Raw genomic sequence first — 12,360 nt, forward strand, 5'->3', positions numbered from 1 at the left:
TTATTAAGCCCTAAGTGAAGTTATAAGATATTGATTTCAACTTAATATCTTGAGACGTTACTGAAAAAGGGCCTTGAGAGTTGAGCCCTTGAAAGACGGACGCTCAGGCTTCACATGAAAGGACAACAGAACAGAGGGATTGTATCGTATCTTGCTTGCGATAATAGAAGAATTATTAATAAGTATAAAGAACGTTAAATAATTCGCTAACACAGACTAATTTAATGTACGATAAGATAGTACGATGTTTTATTATCGTTTTGGTTTGTTTACTTGTAAAACAATGACAAAAAATGATTACAATTAAATGTTTTACAGCATTAGTTCATGGCCGATTATAAATGTAGAATCAGACGTTTATTATTTTTTATGTAGCTATGTTTATAATTAATATAAATCCCATGTAATTTGGGAAAGCAGTGCGGATTAAAGGACACTAATGTAATGTTTTTATGCACTTACAGCTATATTGCCCGATGTTTTATCTAACGCGGCGGGTCAGAGGGTTGTGACCTCATTTTATTTAACGGTTATATATTTTTCACATTCAGCGTAATCTTCTGCTTTTCTTTATTTACTGTGTTCGGGCACCACATTTCATTTATAGCACGGTTAAATTGTGAAAGCCTTCTTCAGAATTGACGTAGGTAAATTTGTCGGATACTTTCCGGAGAAAAATTAACATACATAAAATAAAATATATCTGACCGTGATATTATCAGTTGAGATTGCCCAACCTACCACTACTTCTTTATTATATGGCAATTTCCGATCCCAGTGAGGAGGGATTCTGCTAAACTACCACAAAAATATCGATTAGTGACAGCTGTAAAATAAAAATGCATCTACTCTGTCACTCTACAAAATTATAGTACATTCGCGATACGGCACTTCCACTGAGAGAGGAGTGTTAATACATTTTGCGAAAGTCCAACCTGAATGAGCTTCGGCATTAACATTCAGTGAACATTGTGAATATGTTAGGAATATCAAATGTAAATTTTTATTTTATCCATTAGGTTTTCTTTCTGCCATCAACATTTTTCATCAGTTCATCGTCTTGTAATGTCAAATGTCTTGTCTATTTAGATGTAAAATGTATTTATGTGTTGCTAATAATACAAAAAAATTATAACGAATACCTACATAATACATATACGCCATCCAATGACCCGTTTCAACAATAAATTTTTTACGGGGACCAAACTCCTACGAGTTTGGTAACTAGAGCCTAGTTAGTGCAGAGTGTGGGAGGCATATAACATATTACTCAGAAGAAAAACTGATTATTCATGATGTAATATAACGCAAGATATATCTTGAAAGGTAGTATGTATGTAAGTCTCCAAGTAGGTATGCTTAAAAATCATATCAATTCGTGATCTTATTATTTAGTAATTGTTTTAAAAGGAAACTTTATTCTTTATTTTTTTTTATTTAAAGCAAACCACATTTATGGGATATCATCGTTTTGATAATAGCTGGGTCGGGATACTCATTGGCATTCTAAATAAAAAATTAACACATAATTTAAGTGAAAATATGATCATTATACCTAGAAAACAATACATGAAATTCGCCACATATTAATTTTTCGGGTTTAGATTATATAGCTGTAAAAATTATTTCCAATTTATACATTCGTATGAATCCAATATTTATGCTCATAGTTAAACAGAACTATAAACCTAAATCGACAAAAGTCGCTAGATTATTAAACATTCACCAAATATAGGCGGCGTTTGAAAAGCTCTTTGTCCCCATTATTCATAAGTTCCACTATTCATGTTCGTTCGTTTGTAATTTGTAGAGTACCGTTTTATTATATACAGGGCCAATACTATTAAAACGTCCCTTCATGACGTAATTAATGTTTTACTATTCAGCTAACGAAGTTTTTTGCCAGAATCGTGAATGGGCTTTTTAATTTTTATTTTCTCAAAGATACATTTAGCTGTAGTGCGGCAGAAAAGCTGTAGTGCGGTAGGTTGGTTCGTTTGATGACTGTCATTAAAAATGCGGTAAACATAAAAGTGATTGACCAGTCTCTTAACCTATTTGGCTGGCTGGTTCATGGCTACACGACGTCGACAGACCGGCGGGCGCCACATCTTGGCGTCACGCCTACGCGCTACTGTTTAACATCTTTGGGAAACACCACACGTCCATAATATCATCTGAAAAAAAGTGCTTTGATATATCGGCGAATAACTATGATCTAAATTTGCTTTTACGATTTCTATAGTCAATTGATAAGTATTTAAAGTTTTGATGTTATGAACTTATGAATGTGGTAATATAATAATTATAATTTTTGTATTTATAAACACATTAGTTTCCGTTAATAATTAGTACCATTTCAAATTAAAATGTTTTCTATTTTCTGAATAGGCTATAATAAGATATTTGACGCAATTATAAATTTCACACCTGTTGAAGAATGTTATGTATGAAAAAAAATACCATTGAGGAAAATTACACATTTTATTTCTATGTACAAAGCGATTATGTCTGGACAAAATAGGGCGGGTATGTTTTTAGCTTATTTATACTTCTTTGAAGGTTATATTTGAGCAGACGAAATAATAATATCCATTTGAATTCCTTATTATATATTTATGCCTTTGACTTGGTTAGAGGTGGGCGATGGCCCGACGGGATGAGGGAGGCAAAACCTTCGTAAATAAGACCAACAGTGACAACGCAATTTCTTATGTGTATAAAGGGACGACATGTAAAATTTTGAAGTGCTATATTCTGTGGCTATATTAGCTCGAAATACACTTAATAAATGTAAAAACATGTTTTATTTAAAGAAACCTACCGAGTAGGCTGAATTTATATTTAAAGGATTCACAAATAGAGTTCGACATAGCGTAGGTGTCAAAGAGTTTATGTTTATAGAAGTAAAGATAATAGATTCAGGTTTTGTTTAAGTTTTATGTTTATACAAAATTCTCATTTTGTGTATGTTTATCATTAAAACGAATGTGTAAGGCGATTGAGAACCGAAAATAAAAAAAAGGTTAATTTAACAAAATGTGCTCCAAATATAAAGCTTTAAGACTCACGAGGGACATATTTCAGATTTCAGAAGTCGTAGGTACATGCACGGTGCAGATATACAAATGTGAATTTCCGTTTGCGAGTGATATTCGGGACTCACCGCAACAGACGTTGCGAATTGCGATGCGATACACAACATGTTATATGTAGCGTCATTTCATTTTGCCAGACAAAATGTATCGCGTTACAGGCCGTTGAAAGTCCAATAATATTATTCATGTGCGCTTTAAAGTGCAGTCGTTTGTTCATGATCGATTTTGTAAAAAATGCAAATTGGGAACAGTACTATCTTATGTAGAGCCTTTTTGATAGATTTTTCTATCATTTTTTGTATTGACTAGTAAATAATCGCTTTTAAAGGTACAAGATAATTAATAGTACTGATAATCAAATCAAATAAATTATACTTAGATAGTTCTCATTGTTAATTTTTCTTGCTGCAATTTTATCATATCTAAATCTAATACATATATGAATTACCGAGAGAGTGGAGAAAGTAACCTTCATAATAATGCTGTATATAATTGTATCTTTACATTGAGATATAATTTATTTCATGATTTGGTATCATAGAGAAATAAATGCACCTCGCGTATTATTTAATTTAAAAGATTTGGAAATGTAATATGCGCGCGCACTTACCTACTTCGATCCAAGTGTTCGGGTATTTAAATAAACCTTCTCCTCATAAGTCTGTGTGTCTGTTTTTTTAATCAGTTATATATCTATTTTAAAGGACTTTTATAGGACTTAGTTGTTTTTGAGACAGTAATGAATTTATGTACTTTTACTATTATTAGCTCGACTACAGCATACCCTATGAGCATAGCTCTACCGAGCACTGGGTGATTTGTGACAACTGTTAATTTTGGTTTTTCTCTTTGATAATAGAAACATAGAGCTTATATTATTATTATTATATACTTCACTTAATATTTATTCTCATGAAAACGTTATTTTTTGAAAAACTTTAAATAAAAAAAACTAAGGATTTCCAAATCTTTTTTACGTTGTTGTGAACTACCATCAGTCCAAAACGTTCCTCGGAAAAAGGCAACGCTAAAGTCTGGAATATTTGTAGCTTCTCTTGCCGAGCGATCTAATATTGCCGGGAAATATAAGAACTACGTGACCAAACGCGTTCTACTTGCAAGGGTTTTATAATATTGCAATATCAGGGACTGGCACTGGAACTGTTTTGCTTAATAGATTCTAAAAATGTTTTATTTCTACTCTTGACACATTCCTAAATAGCTTAAGTAAAGTAGCACCCTACTATTCTTATTCTATAGTAGTATAATATAGTATAACTCAAGAAGGCTGAAACCCTGTTGAATATCGTCTGCCCTTTATGTTTAGTTCTTGATTAAGTGTGATGGATTGCTTTGAATAAACTACGTATAACACATTTTCTTAATTTAAAAAAACTAGTATTATACACACCGTACACGGACGGGATAAAAATTTATTTGTGTCAAAGGTTATACTTTGCGTTTCATTTAATACTTTGAAAGACCAATATAGATAATATGAGGAAATACACCTTTAACTAGCAAAAAAGTTATCTTTAAATTACGTCAAAAACATGTCTCTAGCACGGTAGCAAGCATTTCATAGCGGCTTAAATAAAACCTTGTCACAGATTTGCCCTATCTCGCTATTTGAGCGTCCCTTTACACTTAGACTGCGGATTTAATAACTGAGGGTTAACATTATAATGATAATATAAATCTTATTTATTTTTTAATATGGCTTAGCCGAAATAATATTAATGAAACAGAAGATTTTAGAGAAGGGACGATATTTCTTTCAAATTGTTTGTAGGTTTGTGTTGAATAAAAGTTGATTCGATTAAAAGCGTTAAACCTACAATATTATGCTGAACACTTTCAAATACATACGAAAACAAAACGGAAACATACAGGGGAATAAGTTACGAATAGTTAAATATTAAGGCAATTTCTATTGCTGAGTATATTAATACAAATCTTTTCTATCAATTTCGCGCAGGAGCAATAATGGGAAATGATGTGTCAATGAGACAGAAATAAAACTAAAATACGGTAGACATTCATATGAAAAATCTCATAACATATTTTTATCTCATTTAACAAAGGTAGGCGAAATTTCTGTGGGTGTCCTTACCAGAATATCCTTAGATAAAGCACGCCCACATATTCGAAGTGAACGCCCTATCAGACGGCGAAAATTATTATTTGATTTAATTAAATTGTTATCTAATATAGTCAGTGAAGTATTATTTAAACCTTGAGCATTATTAATAGATGTTATTTAAATAAATCAAGTAGAAAAGGCTTCAAATCAAATCGTGCATCAAATAAAGAGATCAATCTATTTGAATCTATGTCTAAAATCTAGCAATTTAGACATAGATTCAAACCTAAGATATAAGTACCTAAACTATAAGTATGGCAAGTTTATGGATTAGTGTCTCAGTTTTAGACCAATAATTTTACCAAGGAAAATGAAAATGTTCAATTATAATTCGTAAGTAGGTACCTACTTCGTACTGTTGAAATTGCGGTATGCGACACGCGTTATCTGAAATTATATAACGTACCTATCTATAATTTTTATTTATAATAATATGAGAAATAATAAAACATTTTTCAAAACCTTCTTGTTGTAAACCAAAGGTGAGATATGAGGTGATGTAACCTGACTTAACTCATATGAAGATCCTCTTCGACCCAACTCCACCAGGGAGAAACGTGGCGATAATGATAAGAAACAAGACGAAACTAATTTCAAACTTAAATATTAAATATTACGCAATTATACCTCATTTCTGCAATTTAATTTATATCAAAAGTTTCCAAGACGTGGAACTACTTAGGCTGTAAAAGACAAAGTTACACGAACGTGGTCCGCGAAGCAAACAAAGTTTTGCGGTAAAATAAAATGTAGCAAAGGATATCAATAGCGAGTAGCGACGTACAGCTGATAGCTATGCTGAGAATATTACGTGATCAGAAACTTCTTAGATCCTAATAAACATATTTTAACTTCGTAATATTACTTCGACAGTAATATGAATCAGTTCATGACAGGCTAACATTGTCGGATAAGATTACTATACTTTAATGCGCTGAATGTGGTTATTGGTTATGTTGTACGAATAAGGAATGCTTATAACCACTCAAATTATTCATATTTATACACTTAATCCACTTTAATTATTTTTGTATAGTTAAAGAAGATTGCAATGAAAATTTCGTACAAATAAATAAAATTAATAACATTGATTATAATATTAGTATTTTTGTTGTATTTGTATTCCAGTATATTCAATTGTGCGGACGATATATTTCTCAAATGTTTGCTACGTTAACCAATCATTTATTTTATAATTTAACTTTAATTTATAATTTAATTTTACTTTACATTTTTTTATTACTCGTCTGACATCAAAAGAAAAACATTGAGTTATATCAGGTCACAATGAACTCCATTATATCCTGTTTGAGTTACGGCATTGTTATGCGAAGTGACAAAAAGTAAATTTACAATTTTCACGCCACCACATTACAATGGCCACCCTCACACCATACGGCTTAATGAAAACTAGTTTTCGACAACATTAACGCTATCGGACTCTACTGTTCAAGCTGTATTGTCAATAAAGGTTGTGTTAATGTAGCCGTCCCGTGTAATAAACAGCTTATTTTTTAAATAGAACGAGCAAATCGACGAAATAGGAATGAATAGAGTCCAACATTGAAATAGGTTACGAGAATACGTCAATACTTTCATTGATATTTCATAGTATTGAGATTTCAGTTAATATCTAATTTTAGAGCTTTATAAGTCCTTGTTTTCTCTTTATATTGTTAATTCTCAGACTAGGTGTTTCTAGCTTTTTTATATCTTACTGAGAAATATTACAAGGACGATATTAATTATTATTTTCATACTATACAACACAAATGTGATATTTTAAGTTTTCAATAACCCAAAAATGTCACAATTTGAAATAGAATATACGTATATTGTATATAGGTAAGTAATTTTGAAATAGAATTGTGGATTGATATTGGGTTCACGTAATGTGGGGGCGAGGCTGCGCGCGCACTTGCATGCCCTACGGGTGCCTTAGTTGCCCCCGAGCTACGAAATACGCGTGACCGCTACGCGTCGTAGACTTGTAGCACCGTAGCAAATTTAACTCCTACACAGTTTGTGGCATTTATAAGAAAACTAAGGTACGTGATATACTATTTTTTGGTGTGGAATATTTGTTTAATAGGGTCATAGAAATAATTGTGTCGTGAACATTTTTTCATTTACCTTTCTTTACGCATTAAGGCTATCAAATAATCGCACAATAGGCGTTTATTGATTGACAAAACCAGCTAGTCGACAAAATGGTTATTCTCATTCATTGCAAATTGTAATTTTGTAATCGTGGCTATTTTTAAGCAGTGCCAAAAATAACGTTCTTAAATCCAATTTGTATGATTTTGTTAGAAGGTGAGAGGGCGCATCTTTACTGTTACGTGGGTAGTTTAAGTGCATCAAGAGGGCTTAATAAATTCAATGTAGAGTATATTATAGTAGGAATATAATATGATAATTTTTATAACCACCTACCTATATTCAATTATTAAACCTAATTATATATTATCCCTTTTCTTTTCCATAGATGAGTTAACGACGAAGTGTTACACATTACATTGACAATTGTGGTAAAATATTTCAGTTATTGATTTGAGTGGAAATTAAAAGGGTACCTACTAAACATAAAAAAACCGTAATGCTTATCCGAATAAAATAAACTATTAATTTTGCTATATATTTAAACCATTTTCGAATTGTAAAGGTTACATTGTCATATTATATCCCTTATCATTAGGCGTCTATGCGAATTTTACTTGTATGTATAACACAAGAAAGGTTCCTCTTTAAGAAAAGATATGTCCATTCTACATGTCCCTTAAGATGAAATGGAGGTCAAACGTTGACCTATTTAATTCTAATAATGATAAAGCATTCTTCTTGTTTCAGGAAAACAATGAAGTATTAAGTAATGTTTGTATGTGTGTCAATTACACAAGTAATAAAAACAATGAGATAATTTTTAGATTAGAATTTTCTACCCATTTTGTCATAGCGCTAGTATATGGTCAAACAAAGGTTTTGTTGCTCGTTAACTTTGTGTTTATGTTAACGGAAATGTATGTAATCCGTCATTGTATAAAATTCCTAGGAAATGTATGTAATTCCTAAAATCCCACGGAAATGTGTGAAATAAATTATTTTATACACATTGCCTAGGAAATCTATACATAGAAGAAAGCATAACGTTCATTTATATACTTAATACTTATTATAAATGCGAAAGTAACTCTGTCTGTCTGTTACTCAATCACGCCTTAACTACTGAACCGATTTGCATGAAATTTGGTATAGAGATATTTTGATACCCGAGAAAGGACATAGGCTACTTTTTACCCCGGGAAATAGGATAGGTTTTATCCCGGAAATCCCACGGAAACGGGTTTTTCTTTGACTGCGCGGGCGAAGCTGCGGGTGGAAAGCTAGTTTAAAATAAAAATGAACGTTATGCTTTCTTCCGCCATTTAAAACTCAGCGCTTTTCCTCAGGCTCTGACAATCTTTATATAAGATCTTACCTACCTGCATAAGATTACATTATGATGTTATATATAATGTGTGTAAAATATGTACTACAGCTGTGACAATAAGAAATAACTAAGCTGGTAATTTTGCAATGGCGGAATCTTTCCTCCCAATCTTTTAATTTTTAAGTCAATTCTAAATTGGATTTCTCAAGTACATACATTACATACATACATACATTACCAGCCTTTGTTCGTCCACTGCTGGACGAAGGCCTCTTCCAAAGCACGCCACTGAGCCCGGTCGACGGCCCTCTGCCGCCAATTGTTGCCTGCAACCCTGCGGACGTCGTCACTCCACCGTGTAGCAGGGCGTCCTACGCTACGTTTGCCGAGCCGCGGTCTCCACTCCAAGACATGTGTGCCCCAGCGGTTGTCCGTTCTGCGACACATATGACCGGCCCACTGCCACTTCAGCTTGCTAATTCGTTGAGCTATGTCGGTGACTTTCGTTCTCTGGCGAATAACTTCGTTCCGGACTTGGTCCCTTAGAGAAATACCGAGCATAGCTCTCTCCATAGCTCGCTGAGCGACTTTAAGCTGGTGGACCAGTCGTACTGTCAGTGTCCACGTCTCGGCTCCGTAGGTCATAACAGGTAGGACGCACTGATTAAATACTTTCGTCTTAAGGCATTGTGGAAGTGACGATGTAAAGACTCGACGAAGTTTCCCAAATGCTGCCCAACCCAGCTGTATCCTCCTCTGGATCTCTCTCTCGAAATTGTTTTTGCCTAATTGGAGCGTTTGTCCTAGGTAGACATACTCTTGAACTATCTCGAGAGAGATTCCGTTGATGTTAATCGGCTCCGGTAAAATATGATGGTTGATCATTATCTTTGTCTTTTCTGCGTTCATGCGGAGTCCGATGCGTGAGGAAGATTCAACTAGGTCGTTCAACATTTGTTTTAGTTCTTGCAGCGATTTGGCCATAATGACAATGTCATCAGCGAATCTCAAGTGTGAGATATACTTGCCGTTGATGTTGATGCCTCGCCCTCTCCAATCCAGGGTCCGAAACATATCCTCTAACGCGTTGGTGAACAATTTTGGTGAGATTACGTCACCTTGTCTCACGCCTCGCCGTAGATGGATACGTTTCGTACGCTGGTTCTGGATTTGGACGGACATGGTTGCGGCATCATACAATGACCTCAGCACTTCGATATATCGCCAGTCAACCTGGCAACGCTGCAAGGACTCCAGAACAGACCAGGTCTCGATGCAGTCGAAAGCCTTCTCATAGTCGACAAATGCAATGCACAGGGGCTGATTGTACTCTTCTGTTTTCTGTACAATCTGCCGCACTGTGTGGATGTGGTCTATGGTGCTGTATCCACTGCGAAACCCGGCCTGTTCAGGGGGTTGAAACTCATCGAGTCTCCGTTGAAGACGGTTCGTAATAACCCTGGAAAACAACTTGTAGATATGGCTTAAAAGCGATATGGGCCGGTAATTCTTTAAGAGGGTTTTATCGCCTTTTTTAAAGAAGAGTACTACGTTGCTTTCGCTCCACGCCTTCGGGGTACTCCCAGTGAAAAGGACAGAGTTAAATATTTCCTTAAGCTCTTTTAGGATAGGGGCTCCACCTGCCTTTAGAAGCTCCGTCGTAATTCCATCCTCTCCTGAGGCCTTCCCATTTTTAAGTTACTTTAGGGCCAATTCCATTTCGTCTAGGCTGACTTCTGGCAGCTCGTCTGTATAATGCCGGGTTAAAGTGGCTCTCGGGTCTTTATTAGTTGGAACATGGTGTGGTGCCTGTGATGTGTACAAGCAGCTGTAGAAGTGCTCAACCTCCGACAGAATCTCCGACTCCGACGTTAAGACGCTCCCCGTGGATGATCTCAGCTTTGTCAGATGGGACCTTTCGAGTTTTTGCGCAAACACTTTTGATCCACGATTTTTCTCGATTGCCTTTTCGATTGCAAGAGCATTATGGGATCTAAGGTCGCGTCGAACCATCCTACTTATCTCCTTGTTCAGTGCCCTTTGTTCTGACAAAGCTGGTGGTGGGTTTTCACGTCGTTTATTCATCAGGGCCAGAGTCTCCCCCGAAAGCTTACACTTCTTGCCAGTGGGTTTCTTCTTAAAGAGTCTTCTGCCTTCGTCCTTTAAGATGTTTACCACTTGGTTAAGTCTCTGATCAATATCATCGGTGGTTTCCAAGGCAGCGAATCGATTGCTCAGTTTTAATTGAAAATTTTCTGGTTCCGCGACAGTTTCCAGCATACTAGGCCGGAGAGTTGACTTCATCATTCGTTTTCGTTCAAGCTTACAATTGATATTTAGAGTGCCTCTAAGATATCGGTGATCACTACCTGTTTTAAATCTTGTAATCACTGAGACATCTCTAAATATACGCTTTTTGTCCGTAATGATGAAATCAATCTCATTTTGCGTCTTACCATCAGGGCTTTGCCAGGTCCATTTCCTCTGTGAACTTTTCTTGAAGAACGAGTTCATCAAGAAAAGTCTTTCTTTTTCGAGGAAATTAACCAGCATTTGACCCCTCTGGTTTCTGCTTCCAAAACCGTGCGGTCCTATAGCTGACTCACTACACATTTGTACTCCCACTTTAGCGTTGAAGTCCCCCATCACCACGTTGTAATGTGCCTTTTTGGTATTGTGTAAGGCTTTGGATATGTCGTCATATAATGTTTCGATTTCTTCGTCAGAATGGGTCGATGTCGGTGCGTAGACCTGTACCACCTTCAGGTTATACCTGTTGGTGAGCTTCACTATAAGGTACGCAACTCTAGGGGAAACACTTGAGACTTCAACAACGTTGCGACAGAGGACTTTATTAATCAGGAAACCCACACCTCCTTCAGAAAGACGTTCTCCTTCTCTGAAGTACATAACGTGCCCCGATTCAAGGGTTACGGTGTCTTCTCCCTCTCTTCGAACTTCACATAACCCTAGAATATGCCATTTTATTTTCCCTAGCTCCTCTTCTAGCTGTGTTAGATGTTCGTCGAGCCGTAGCGTGCGTCCGTTGTACGTTGCGAGGGTCAGTTGGGTTTGGCGGCCTACCGTAACCCGGGGATTCTTCGCACCCCCTGTTCTACCGTAACCACGACCGCCGCCGTAGCCGGGAATAGTAGAACTACCGGGAACTGGGGGCCGTGGTTGAATTTGACTTGCCATGAAGGTAAATGCCCATAGTCGCCACGCTGGGCATGCGGGTTGGCGACCGCAGAGCATAGCTTCTTTCCCACCAGTGATGCTGCTGCCCATCACCGGTTTATTGCATTTAGCTATGCCGTTTATGGATGGTTATACCGCCATCAATCGGTCGTCAGAGCCTCGTCCGTTGTTTATCAGGATGTACCACGAGAAGGTGAGGTTGACAATTGGAGCACTAAGATGTTGATGTGCTCCCTTACACCCCAACTCAAGTACATAATTAAAGTTTATTCAATAACTAGCTTACCGCCCGCGGCTTCGCCCGCTTTGACTTAAACCTAATAAATTATATACTAAAACCTTCCTCTTAATTCACTCTATCTATTAAAAAAAACCGCATCAAAATCCGTTGCGTAGTTTGAAAGATTTAAGCATACAAAGGGACATAGGGACAGAAAAAGCGACTTTGTTTTATACGATGTAGTGATTTATAGAAAATTAAATGAATTTGA

At 36.0% G+C, this 12,360-nt stretch overlaps 1 protein-coding gene across 10 annotated transcripts in view; it reads left to right on the forward strand.

Annotated features, from left to right (window-relative positions):
* LOC123698449 (endophilin-A) overlaps positions 1-12,360 on the forward strand; it is a 29,001-nt gene that overhangs the window by 2,766 nt on the left and 13,875 nt on the right. The window contains exon 1 of one of the 10 annotated variants that reach the window (XM_045645067.1): positions 7,187-7,289. The exons of the other annotated variants lie outside the window; for them this stretch is intronic. The gene's annotated coding sequence lies outside the window, so the exon portion shown is untranslated. Of the gene's footprint in view, positions 1-7,186; positions 7,290-12,360 lie in introns of those variants that run through there. 10 annotated transcript variants of the gene reach the window in all.

Source organism: Colias croceus, chromosome 16 (genome assembly GCF_905220415.1).
Source record: "Colias croceus chromosome 16, ilColCroc2.1".
Lineage (NCBI taxonomy): Eukaryota > Metazoa > Arthropoda > Insecta > Lepidoptera > Pieridae > Colias > Colias croceus.